This window comes from Euprymna scolopes, chromosome 5 (assembly GCF_053919585.1).
Source record: "Euprymna scolopes isolate OS-2025 chromosome 5, ASM5391958v1, whole genome shotgun sequence".
Taxonomy (NCBI): Eukaryota; Metazoa; Mollusca; class Cephalopoda; order Sepiida; family Sepiolidae; genus Euprymna; species Euprymna scolopes.
Window position 1 is genome coordinate 1,017,755 of NC_136486.1, and position 12,828 is coordinate 1,030,582.

The window sequence follows — 12,828 nt, forward strand, 5'->3', positions numbered from 1 at the left end:
GTCTTTTTCATCACCCGCTTTTATCGTCGTTGTAGGCCGGCTAAATTTGCATTTTGCGAGAATTCGTGTGACTTTGCGAGACATCGTACTTTACAAAAGATGGCGGCCGCCATCTTGGTCTTTCTTTTCTATTTTTGGTCGGTGACGCTGAGCTGGTCTCGAGGTAAGTCTTTTCCCCTCGTCCGTCTCTCCCACGTACCCACACAACACGCGGGCGCTTATCTCCTGGATGCACGTTACACTCCCCCCCTGATCTGATGATCACATAGAGAGCACTGGGGGGGGGGGCCTTTTAGTGTGTGTGCTTCTGCGTAGAGGTACATTCACTGTTTCAGATTCGGGCTCTGGATCTGGTTCCGCCTCATCAGATGAAGTATCGCTATCAGTCTCTGGAGGGGGCTCACTGAATCCGTGCATCGGCAGCTCATCGCTAGACGCTTTACTGCTTTCTTCTGTAGTTGTGTGACGCACCTCGGTAGCTGGGCGAAGATCTCGCACATGTCGTGGGGTTCCATTGACCAAAACAGACTGCTGGCTAATCACTCCAGATATTTGTCCTCGCTTAAACTTGTCGGTGCACCGATTTCCTGGGGGCCGCACACACACTGAATCTCCCACTTCATATCCGTTATATGTTCCCTTGTCGGCTGGCTGCGTAGTGTTGATTCCCTTCACTCCGACTCGGTATGTGTAAATAGCATTCGCAGGTGCGGTTGAAGGGGACGTCCCGTCCTTTGGCGTAATGTTGTACCAATATGTGGCTTCCGTAATAGTACATCACTTCCTGGCAGCAATTCTCTTGATGCTGCGATGGCTTCTTTCAGCAATGCCATTTCCTGACGGCACATGCGCACATCACAACCGTAGTCGGATGCCCCACTCATCTAACAACTGCCGGACTTGCTGGCTACAAAACGCTGTATCATTGTCAGTTAGGAGCTCTTCCGGCGCACCTCGCTCAAAAAAAATGGATGATAGGTGGCAAACAACATTTACTGAATCCTGTCTGGTCATCTGCCGCCACACCGCAAATCTCGTAGGCCCGCAATCAATGAGAGTTAGAAAGGGCTTGCCACTGTAATGGGTAATATCCATGGCCAGCCGCTGCCACACACTCTCAACTTCCAAGCGACCCTTCTGCCATCGCTCTGGTGCAGGATCAATAGACTGGCAAGCCTCACAATTTCTGACGATCTGTCTGACATCCATCTTGGTCACTGCTGGGTATACACGCCTCACAAAATAAAGGGTCCTCTTGATACCCGGATGTCTGCACTGTGCATGAATTTTTTGTATTTGACATGGGTCGATTGCAACTGCACAAGATCGAGCAGTAATCTCCATTCCCATCTTCGCGGCTTCATACCATTTGTGAGGTACTCGGGTCAGTTGGTCAGCACGATTACAATGTGATGGCACCAGAGTGACGCTCAGTGATAGCCCATACTCAGATACCAGGTTTTTTAGCGTGTCTAGCCTTCTCCATATTAACATTTCGCTTGCTGCCTTGGTACGGATTCGTGTCCGTCCTGAAAGAGTGTCAGACACTCAGTGGTAGACACACAGAGAATCTGTGTACAAGGTCAACTTCTTAGACAGCCTCTGCAGGGCCAGATTTACCCCCTTTACAACAGCGCCCAGCTCTGCCAGGTTGATATGCTGAGAATCTGTTACGGGCCGCAGCCAACATGCATCCTCGAACACGTTTCCTCCTTGCTCCAACGATACTCCCAACGCCAAAGAACTGGCATCAACCCACACACCTACGTTGTCTCCGTTAACACACCACCGCCCACAGGCAGGGTCCTTCTTGTTCACTCTCTCCAGTGTCTCTTCAATCATCAGAGTCAGTAGGACATCATCGGATATGTCATCCCAACCTGTGGTTGTTAAATTTGCTCTGCGTTTAATTACACCAACAGCTGCGCGGAGCCAGCCACAGACCGGTAAGTGACCAACAAGTTTTCCACACCAAGAAAAAACGGTCCGCCTTGTAACGAGGTTGGGGATGCTTGGAATTTCACTGCCACGCCTCCATTGTAGGGTGCCATCTTCTTCATAAACATCCAATCCCAATACACGTGCTCCTTCCCTTAAACGTTCGGGATTCTTGCATTCCAGATCAAACTGAGCCAACTTTTCTTTGACACACGATGCAGACTGTACATCTTCATTGATGTATACGTCATCAATGTAAGCTGACGTTGAGTCCCTCATGGGCTTTTCTTGGGACAATACTGTGTTCAAAATAGTCTTCATGATCTGTGGTGCCACATTTAGGCCAAAGCCGAGGCGTGTAAGGCAGTACCTCTGCCCCTGGAACCAAACTGTCTGGAACGGCCACAATGTCTCATCAACTCGCACCTGCAAATAGGTTTTTTGCAAATCCAATATCGAGACATTAGTGCCTTTCTGACGCCATTCCCTCAACTTGCTGGCGCATACGTCAGCATCGGCAGTGTAGGCTTCAATATGCTTGTTAAGCTCTCTAGAGTCCAGCACGGGCCGTACTTTCGACTTGTTATGCTGGTCTACTGCCATCAAGGGTATTAGACCCTTGGGAGGCCCAAGCTTGTCCTCAGGGTAGGGGATTAACCAGCCATCTTGGATCCACGCCTTTAGTTCCCTTTCGTATTCTGCTCGGGCCTCTGCAACCCCATTCTTAAGTTTAGTCGGTGCCATTCCCTTGGTCCACTTCCAAGATGCAATCCAGACCCTCTTGTGAGAGTCGTAGTCCACTGTAAAATCCGCCTCCAAGAATCGCCTCCAAGAATCGCACCTTTCCATCCCGATGAATTGCGACTCCCCCAGCACATTGATGGCATCGTATCCGAGCAACAGGTCAAACCCCAGGAGATTTCCTTGGGTCACGAGCACATTGATCTTAGTGGCTGCACCGGTGTCCGTGTAGATCTCGACAGTTCCAGCTCCACAGCATGTCTGGGTCTCGCCTCCTATCGTGGTGACTTTGATTTTTCTCTTAGTCCAACTTGGACACAGCCTGGCGCTCACTATAGTATGCGAACAGCCTGAGTCAAGAAGTGCTGAGCAGGGTATCCTGTTTACGTAGACGGTCATCACTGGTTGCGCCTTGTTCAAATTTTGCTCGGGGAGCAGGGCGGCGCTGACGTCCTCTCCCCTGATACGTTTCCCGCACAGTTTTGGGCTAGATGCCCAAAACCGCCACAATTAAAACAGCGCACACGCCCCCTGTTGGTGCAATTCCTTGCAAAATGTCCGCGTCAGCCGCAGTGAAAACATTTCCCATTGCTTGCAGGGTTCTGATTCGGAATCTCTCAAGCGCCAATCTGGCCTGTCTGTGTCGCCATCACAACTGGTTCCTCTAGGTCCTCCTCATTTTTTATGATGGCTCGAGCACGTTCCATCAAGTGTTCCATGGTCATTGTTGAAACGCTGGTTGAGGCTCTCAGTAGCTGCTTCACCCGAGTGGGAAGGCCCGCCACAAACACGTACGCGAGCGTCCGCTCCGACACCCCTCCACCGAACAGGACTGCGAGTTTCTTTAACTCCGCGAAGAAAACATCCACACTTTCCTCCGGTAGAAGTTTTTGGGAAGCAAATTTTTCATAGGCCGTACAAGGATCCATGGCAAATACCTTGTACAGCGCAGCTTTAATTGCGGTGACATCTCCCTTTTCGGCAGCACTGAAGGCACCACCAGTCAATCTCAAGGGAATCACAGTGTGTACCCTTTTCACCTCACAAAGGTCGCACATCAGCTCGACCCTTTCAACCTAGTCGACGATGGACGTGGACCCGTCAAACTCGGGTATGAGCTTTAAGTCGAATTTCGACTCGGTCATAGTCCTAGAGGCCAAATCGCCGAAATAGCTTGTAATAAAATGTGTAAGGAAAGTCCTTTAAAAAAAAAGAATTACTGCGCCCTCTGTAGATGTATACGGAAAAATTCAAGATGGCGCCCGACTCTCTCTTTAACACGGTAAGTTCAGGAAAAGATGTTATAAATGTTGCAGCAATTCAATAACCATTATACACCGGTTCTGCACGGAATCCAACTAGCAAGGTGCCTAGACGGACGCGAACGGTTACTCAGACCGGACCCAACAACGGTAAAATATCCTCACACGGCATGAGAAGCAACAGCAACACGATTCCCCGACCAACTCAATCGTCGCTCTCCCAACGTCTTTTTCATCACCCGCTTTTATAGTCATTGTAGGCCGGCTAAATTTGCATATTGCGAGAATTCGTGTGACTTTGCGAGACATCGTACTTTACAAAAGACGGCGGCCGCCATCTTGGTCTTTCTTTTCTATTTTTGGTCGGTGACGCTGAGCTGGTCTCGAGGTAAGTCTTTTCCCCTCGTCCGTCTCTCCCACGTACCCACGCAAACACGCAGGCGCTTATCTCCTGGATGCACGTTACAGAGCTATGTTCATGTTCCGTTCTATCTCCTCTGGAATCCTCTGACCACTGCGTTGTATCAGTTAAAATAAAAATGAAATATAATAAATCTACAGACGTACCTCTCCACCATACTGTATACCGATACTCTATGGCAGACAGGGATAGCTTCCGTACATTCATATCTGATCTACCTCTCCATTCCATGTTTAAAAAGGATGTGTCCTCTATAGTATCAGACCTGACCGAATGGTTACTTGTAGGCATAGACCAATTCATACCATCTAAAAAATTCCAACATAAACCTAACAGCCAGCCATGGTTCTCCCCTGAATGTGCTGCTGCCATCGCACACAGAAATCACTTTTTCCATAGCTACCAACGTAATAGATACACTGAAACTAAAGCTGCTTTCAGGACCGCCAGCAACCACTGTAAAAGAGTAATAAAAAATGCAAGAGAACTATATGCTCAATCTGTTAAATCCAAAGTAGTTGAGCAGCGGCTTGGTTCCCACCAGTTCTAGCAAATAGCAAATAGGATCCTGAACAGAAACGTGTGTTCTATTCCAACCATTATCAATGGACCAGAGGTCATCTCGACAGCATCCGACAAGGCCAAACTATTTGCCAAGAACTTTGCGGTAAATGCTACCCTACACAAAGGCCATCAACTCCCTGTATTCCCTCCTATAACAGACAACACACTATGCAACATACAAATATCTGTACGTCAGGTCGCCAAGCTAATCAAGAACCTTGACTCCAGTAAAGCAACTGGTCCTGACGGTATTCCAATTATAGTGTTAAAAAAATTTGAACCAGAACATGCCCCATACTTACCAAACTGTTTAAGCGTTCTTAAGGAGAAGTGCTTCCAAACACGCTGGAAAACCTCATCAGTATGCCTTGTATTTAAGAATTCAGGTGATAAGTCATCTCCCTCTCAGTATAGACCAATAAGTCTGCTGTGTGTCATGAGTAAGTTGCTGGAATCTACAATAAAGAGAAGTAGTCAACCACCTCAGCAGAAATAACCTTCTTAGCGACACACAATATGGTTTCCATTCTGCTAGATCTACAGCAGATGTGCTAACGGTTATATCTCATAGGATTAGCGAATCTCTTGACAAAGGCTTCCTTTCTAGGGCAATTGCTCTTGACATATCAAAGGCCTTCAATAAGGTTTGGCAGAAAGGCCTACTCCACAAGATTTCTAGCTACGTTATAACTGGAAATGTTTTCTCGATCATTAAATCATTTCTCTCTGATAGGCTCATAAGAGTAGTGGTTGATGGGCAGAAATCAGAGGCCCACAGTATTAATGCTGGAGTCCCTCAGGGGTCCATACTGGGCCCAACTCTCTTCCTGATCTACATCAATGATCTCCCATAAAACATACTTAAATCCTTCATTGACATCTATGCTGATGACACGACTATCTATGGCAACACATCAAAGGCCGTAAATGACAAAGTTCTCTCTGATTCTCTCCTCTGATCTTGAGTACGTGGTACAATGGGGGAAGAGGTGGCTGGTTACCTTTAATGCATCTATCTCTATCTCTACATCATAAATACTCTGATCCCCATCTGGCATCAATTGAAATGGATTGCTCTCGTCTAGGGGAGGCCCCATGTTTTGATAAGCTTCTGGGTTTGACCTTTACTCCTGATCTTAAATGGAACACGTACATCAAGTCTGTGGCCAAGGTCGATGGGAAAATGGTGGGATCCTTCTTCCACCCCAGAAGGCAAACTAGTCTTATGTAAAATCATTTTTAAATATGGCATCTTTTTGTTTATATCGATTTTTATACCTGAAATTATTAGTAAAACAAAAACCTAACATATTTCTAATGAAGACACAAACAGACTAATTACTTTTCTAATATGGTCTCAGTGATAATTCATACAGCAAAAAAGAGATAAAAAATAAATAAATAAATAAAATAAAATTAATAAATAAATTAAATAAATGAATAAACAAATAGATATAATTATTTAACTAGATTAAACCATGAAATTTAACCAACAATATAGAATTACTTCCCCCAGATCAGAAAATCGATAGCAAAGTAAAAATAGAATTACCTCCACTTAACAGTTAACGTAATTTAAACTTAAAAAATGCATTTGAATAGAAAATTTAAACACAACGGGCTCCTTACAATTGACAGCTTAGAGAGTGGATATACGTTTCTATCACTGACGATGAGAGATGCTCTCAAAAAATTCTTTGTAATAAATACCATCTACAGGTAAGAAAAAAGCTACATCTACAACCAGATAAATAAAAAATATTATTGAATTATTTATTATTTGTTTATTTATCTGCTTACAATGACTGTAGATTCCTGTATTGTCAAGCCTTCAAAAACCCCATATATATATATATATATATATATATATATATATATATATATATATATATATATATATATATATATATATAAAAGGTTGACAAGTTCTTGCGGAAGTTTTAATTTTGTATTTTTTAATATATATATGTGTGTGTGTGTGAGATTTTTTTTGTATATTTGTTCAGGCTGTTTATATTTCATGACCCCCCACCCCCACCAAATCTCATTGAAGGATTTAATGGGTATGATAATAAAAAGGGTAACAACATTTCTTATTCATTCTATTGTAAAAATATTTTCTTAAGAATCACAAAATGAACACAATTTTTGTAGTCAAGTTTAAATGTCGAATGTAATGATGTATTAAAGGTAGTGTTTTTTATTCAAGATTTATATTTGTTTTGTTTTTTTAATTTATATAGCCATGACGTACTAGAGACTTTCTTCTTATTCCATTGAAATGACAGTGAACTTATTAAAGAACCTGTTTTGAAATAGACAACAGAATGAAGTTTGAAATGCAAATAGTGTCGAGCACTTAAATTATAATGAAAACAATCACGGTAACATGAGGTTGTCATCTTTTCAATCCTATAATCGTTCAAAACTCGAAAGTAAATAAAAAATACTGGCACTAATCTACGAAATAAATATTACCATGACATTTCACTCAAGGGATTTCTATCAGTATTGGGTACTTATGCACTTATGTTACTGTGCTATTTCTTTTAAATAGTATGTTTAAGTTTAACGATACCTTTTTATTAAATTGTTAGGTGAAAGTACAGATTAATTACAAAACACCCTCCCCATATTAAGAATGGCTTTCTAAATAGCATTATGATTTCAGCACAGTAACAAAAGTACATAAGTAGCCAGTATTGTTTTACTTTCGAGTTTGGAGCGATTCTAGGGACTCCAAAGGTGACAGCCATATTTTCTTTCATTTTAACTTAAGCGCTCAGTACTAATTGCGTTTCAAGCTAAAGAAACGCTAAAAACTAAGTTTAAGCACAAAAAAACATAATGAAGTAGATAGAAAAGTAAGTTATGTTGCCTTTCGTAACATTTATTTGTAATAGATTAGTGTTTGATCACTTTTCGGTTTGTTGTCTACAGTAAAACATGTTTCTTACTAAAACAATTTTGTCATGAGACAAGAAAAGCAAATTAAAAAAGTCTTATCTGTTTATGCCAGGAAATTCAATAAAAAATATAAAAATGCAAAATATGGGATAATTTCTCTGTTTTTGTGTTTAAAAAACAAGTTGTCGATTTGTAGGGTCTGCCAAACAATTGTGAAAAATAGACCGCATGCTTCCGTGACGTCAGATTTGTGTAAACTATACGAACTATGGAAAAGCAAAAGTTACGTAATTATTTGTTAAAACCTTTGTTTATCTTCTTCAAACTGCAATTAATAATTAATCTTTGTTATAATTTTGTTAGGTTTTAAGATTTACACAGTTTAATGATTAATAATATTATAAACATTTATATATTATATATGAAATATGGTTTTACTGAATGTTCATTTGGTTACCTACGGGGTTCCATATTTTGTTCGGTAAAAGAGACAAACAAAATATGAGGGAGGGCCTACAAAATGCTTAATATTTGTGCAATAATATTTTCAAATTGGTTTCAATCTGGCGATAAAATAACTGACAAGAGTCATGTCTATATTAAAACTTAATATTTAAAAAAAATATTTAAACACAATTAATTAAAAATCTATGTTGTAACGGAACATTTTGAAATAATGAAATTTTAATCGTTTTAATCTTTTAAAAATTAATTAATGTTTACAAAGTTTCTTTTTCTTCGCAATTCAACTGATTATAGTATATATTAATTCGAAAAAACGCTACTTAAAAAAATAACATAATAATATTAAGTTTATATCAATTTTTTTAATTGCAACTTCAAGGGAAACTTTTTTCAATATGTGTATTTACATTTTTTAAAAATAAATATTTTTTACTTATTTGAACTCTTATGTTTCATAATAAATAGAAATTTCGATAGATTTAAATATATTCTTCGAATTTCGAAAAAATAAATATGGGGGAGGGGACACGCACTAAAAAAATATTTCCCCTCGTATATTTTATGAAAACTGCATTTTATATGTAATTTCATTCTAAAATGGATAAGTATCGAAAATTTAATGAAAATCTGACCATTAGTTGATTTTTGCTAGATTTATTAAAGACGGTTATGTTTTTACGTTCGAAATGCTTACTACATGGGAACGTTATTTTAAAGCGCCAATTATGTAAACACGATTTTCGTCTCGCAATTTCATTATTTTCGTTCAATGAAAAAAATTTTAAATAATTATTACTGGTTTATCTGCCCTTCTTCTTTTAAATGGTACAAAAGTTATACTGATAATATTAATTTATAATAAAGTTACATCGTGTTACATATAGGGTGGGGTAATTCTGTGGTGAATTTTGGCACTCCCTATCGATTTGTAACGACTTCTTCATGATTCGATGCAGTTTTGTTTGGTTTATATTATAGTTACATAAAATAAACACATTTTTATACTTTAATTTTGATGTCAGATTTAATCATTGAATTTATTTTTATGTTTGTTTACTCGAAGATTATTATTATTATTATTATTTTTTAATCAAGTCTGTCATCCAGCATGGTGGAATCAAATTTTTGGTACTTATGCCGAGAAGTTACAGTGCTGTCATAATAACGTTATAATCAAGAAGATTGGGAGAGGAGAGTGTTTGGAACTATTCTGTACTTTCATCTAACGATTTCATAAACAAAACGTGTTTATGCAGAATACGGACTGTGCTGAAATAGTAACGTTATTATTAAGAAACCCATAACATGGAGAGAGAGAAAGGTGTTTTGTAACTATTCTGTACTTTCACCGATCAATTTAATACACAAAAGATATCACTAAACTGTAATACTAACAAAAGATTAACTCCTGCATAAGCGCCATTATTTCTTTTAAAATCCTGGTTTCATGAAATAAAAATTTTAGAAGCAATGTCAAAACTCATTTCACTAAATAAATACCAAATATTCTATTGAACTGAAATAAAAAATAAACTTATTTAAATATTAAAGTTTGTTTAAACACTTATTGAACGGACACACACACACACACACACACACACACACACACACACACACACAGAGAAAAAAAAATCAGGAAAAATCTTACCTTTCATTTCAGAAAATTCAATACGAAGAACAGGAAAAAACATAATTTACTTAGTGTTCAAAACAGAAAATTTGTTTTGTTTGTTAGGATTTCTTCAGCAAATCGATACAACTTGTGTTTTGTGTGTCCAATTTATTAAGAAATAAAATATATGAAAATATATAAGAATCAAAATCAAAAGAGGAAAAACACGATTTAAACGTTAAATTAATCAAAAAGAACATCAACTGCTAAAAAAAACACTGAAGTTAGGTTATCGTGACACGGTGTAATCATTATTTCGTACCTCCTGTAAAAATGTTCCTTCATTAGATAAATGGTTCGAATTGTTTTTCTATCAAGTTTAGATTATAGTTTCCATTCTTAAATACAAAATAAGGCGCTTCTTTGTTATTAGAGCAAAAATCAAATGTTTAAAAACTGAATGTCTGTTAAAAAAAACAATGTTATCTATTTATTTGTTTGTCAATTTCAACCAAAAACAATGCTATCTACTTAATTGCCATGTTGCAATTTAGTTAAATAGGTACTTTCAACGCGCGCCATAGATTTACCCCCCCCATATGTATCACGATGTAACTGTAATTTAATTTAATATTATCATCATAACTTTTATACTATTTAACAGAAGAAGCTTCAAATAAACTAGGAATATTTTTTAAAAATTTTTACAACGTACGAAAATAATGAAAATGCCAGACTTAAATTGTGTTTACATTATCGACATTTAAAACAATGTTCCTATGTAGTTATCAGTTTGAAGTCGTAAACACACCTATCTTTTGAATAGTTAGCAAAAATCAACTAATGGTTAGATTTTAATAAAACTTTCACTACGCATTCAAATCTAAATTTACTTATATTTGTGAACAACAACACGGATTTACTACTGGCAAGTCAACTATCACTAATCTTATTGGCTCTTGTCATTTGGACAGAGGCATTGAGTCATAATATACCAGTTGATGTCATCTTTCTGGATTACGCTAAGGCCTTTGACACCGTCCCACATGAGCGACTTCTTATACATATGAGTAACTTTGGGATCCGGGGCTATACCCTACAGTGGGTTCGTAGTTTCTTCACACACTGAAAACAAAGAGTTGTAGTTAATAGAACTTGCTCTGACTGGGCGAATGTGACTAGTGGTGTGGTGTGCCACAAGGTTATGTTCTTGGCCTACTACTATTCATACTCTTCGTTGCTGATATCCCAAAGAAGCTGAATAGTTTCGTTCTCATGTTTGCCCACAATACCAAGATCTTTTGAGCCATTGCCGACTCACAGGATACTTAACACTCCACTCTGCAGAGTGACTTAGATCAACTTCAATCCTGGGCGAACAACATGTGTATGTGATGCCATCCTGAGAAATGTACAACAATGTATCTGGGTAAAAACAATCCCAAACATCCAAACATCATGAGATACAGTGATGGTAGCTGTTGCACTCTGAACGAGACCAACGAGGAGAAATATCATTGACGAAAAGCTGTCCTTCAGTCCTTCACTAAGCATGTTGAAACCCAAGTCAATAAGGCCAACCGGGTTCTCGGAACCATCAAACACACTTTTACAGGCCTGGGCACAACATCTTTCTTGCTTCTCTATAAGTCCCTTATCCGCCCGCACCTGGAATACGCCTCTGTGGTCTGGTATCTGAAACTGAAAAGTGAAAAGGATACTCTGGAAAAGCAACAAAACTTGTTCAGGGCATTTCCAATTTGCCCTACTCAGAACGCCTTGCCTACCTCAACCTCCCTACTCTTGAATCCCGCAGAAAACGTACTGACATAATACAGGCCTGCAAGATAGTAAATGGTTTCGATAATGTCCACCATAATATACCTTACACCATCTGTGGCAATTGCCTATTTGCTCCAGCCCTCAGTCCATCGACCAGAGAACGCAATCTGAAGATGCAGATACAACATCATCCTGGCCTTTGTGGTCAGTTCTTCTCTAGCAGAGTTACTCCTGTTTGGAATGGACTAAGTTTCCACACTGTTAATCTCCCTTCATTTATTGCCTTTAAATCTTGCCTGGCAACAGTGTTGTAAGTAAAACAAATACCGTATACCCTTTAAATAAGGTTTTTATTAGCACAAAAGAACGATGCGTCGGGTTCGACGTCAACACTATAAAGTAACATGGCGGACACTACTGGAGTAGTATGCAGAGCTAGCGCTTCGTCAGGGAGAGTGCTATTGGGAAGTTTCGTATCCATACGAAACACAATACAACATTCTCCCTACCATTAAATTAGAAAATTCCTGTCGTGGGTGGAAAGTTCATTCAAGTATTAGTGTATGAAGGTGGGTTGATCACAACCAATGCAAGGAATGTAGTTTAATAGTTCAGGTTCGCGATGTTAAAACTCACTAATTCAGACAGCACAAGGAGTGCAATTTAATAGTTCTGATGCGCAAAATAAATTTAATCAAGTGTCTACATGCTGTCTCTTTTTGCACCGACCCTTTTTGCCGGTGTTCCCCCTGTTACCGTCCCCTGTGTACCTACGTACATTACATCTCCCCCCAAAAAGAAAGGTCCATTTATCATGGAAAAAGGTCAGGGTAGACTGCCCTTGTGACCCTTTTGTGGTCGAGGATTATTCTGCCTCAGTATGTGACCATTGAAATCCCCCCACCCCCTTTTTTTTAAGTTAAGAAAAAATAAAAGGTAATTGTTCAATCTTTAGTCAATCCGGACTAAAACGATTCGGTGGTCTTATTGTACGGCCGTGTCGTCGTGGCAGGGCTAGTGGGGTATGCTCACTCACTTCTCTATCTGGCTGCTCATAATCGGGCGAATTCTCATGTGTCAATGGAGTCTGTGGATGTGTGTTATTTTCTGTTGCCATATCTGGAGGCATGTTTAGT

At 39.3% G+C, this 12,828-nt stretch overlaps 1 protein-coding gene across 3 annotated transcripts in view; it reads right to left on the minus strand.

Moving 5' to 3' along the window:
• Positions 1 to 10,244, minus strand: part of LOC145276674 (uncharacterized) — a 61,451-nt gene extending 51,207 nt beyond the window's left edge. For 2 of the 3 annotated variants that reach the window (XR_013867982.1, XM_080127856.1), the window contains exon 1: positions 9,947 to 10,244. The gene's annotated coding sequence lies outside the window, so the exon portion shown is untranslated. Of the gene's footprint in view, positions 1 to 5,228; positions 5,382 to 9,946 lie in introns of all 3 variants that reach the window. The other variant, XR_013867981.1, reaches the window with a different exon arrangement.
• Positions 10,245 to 12,828: the final 2,584 nt, after the last annotated feature.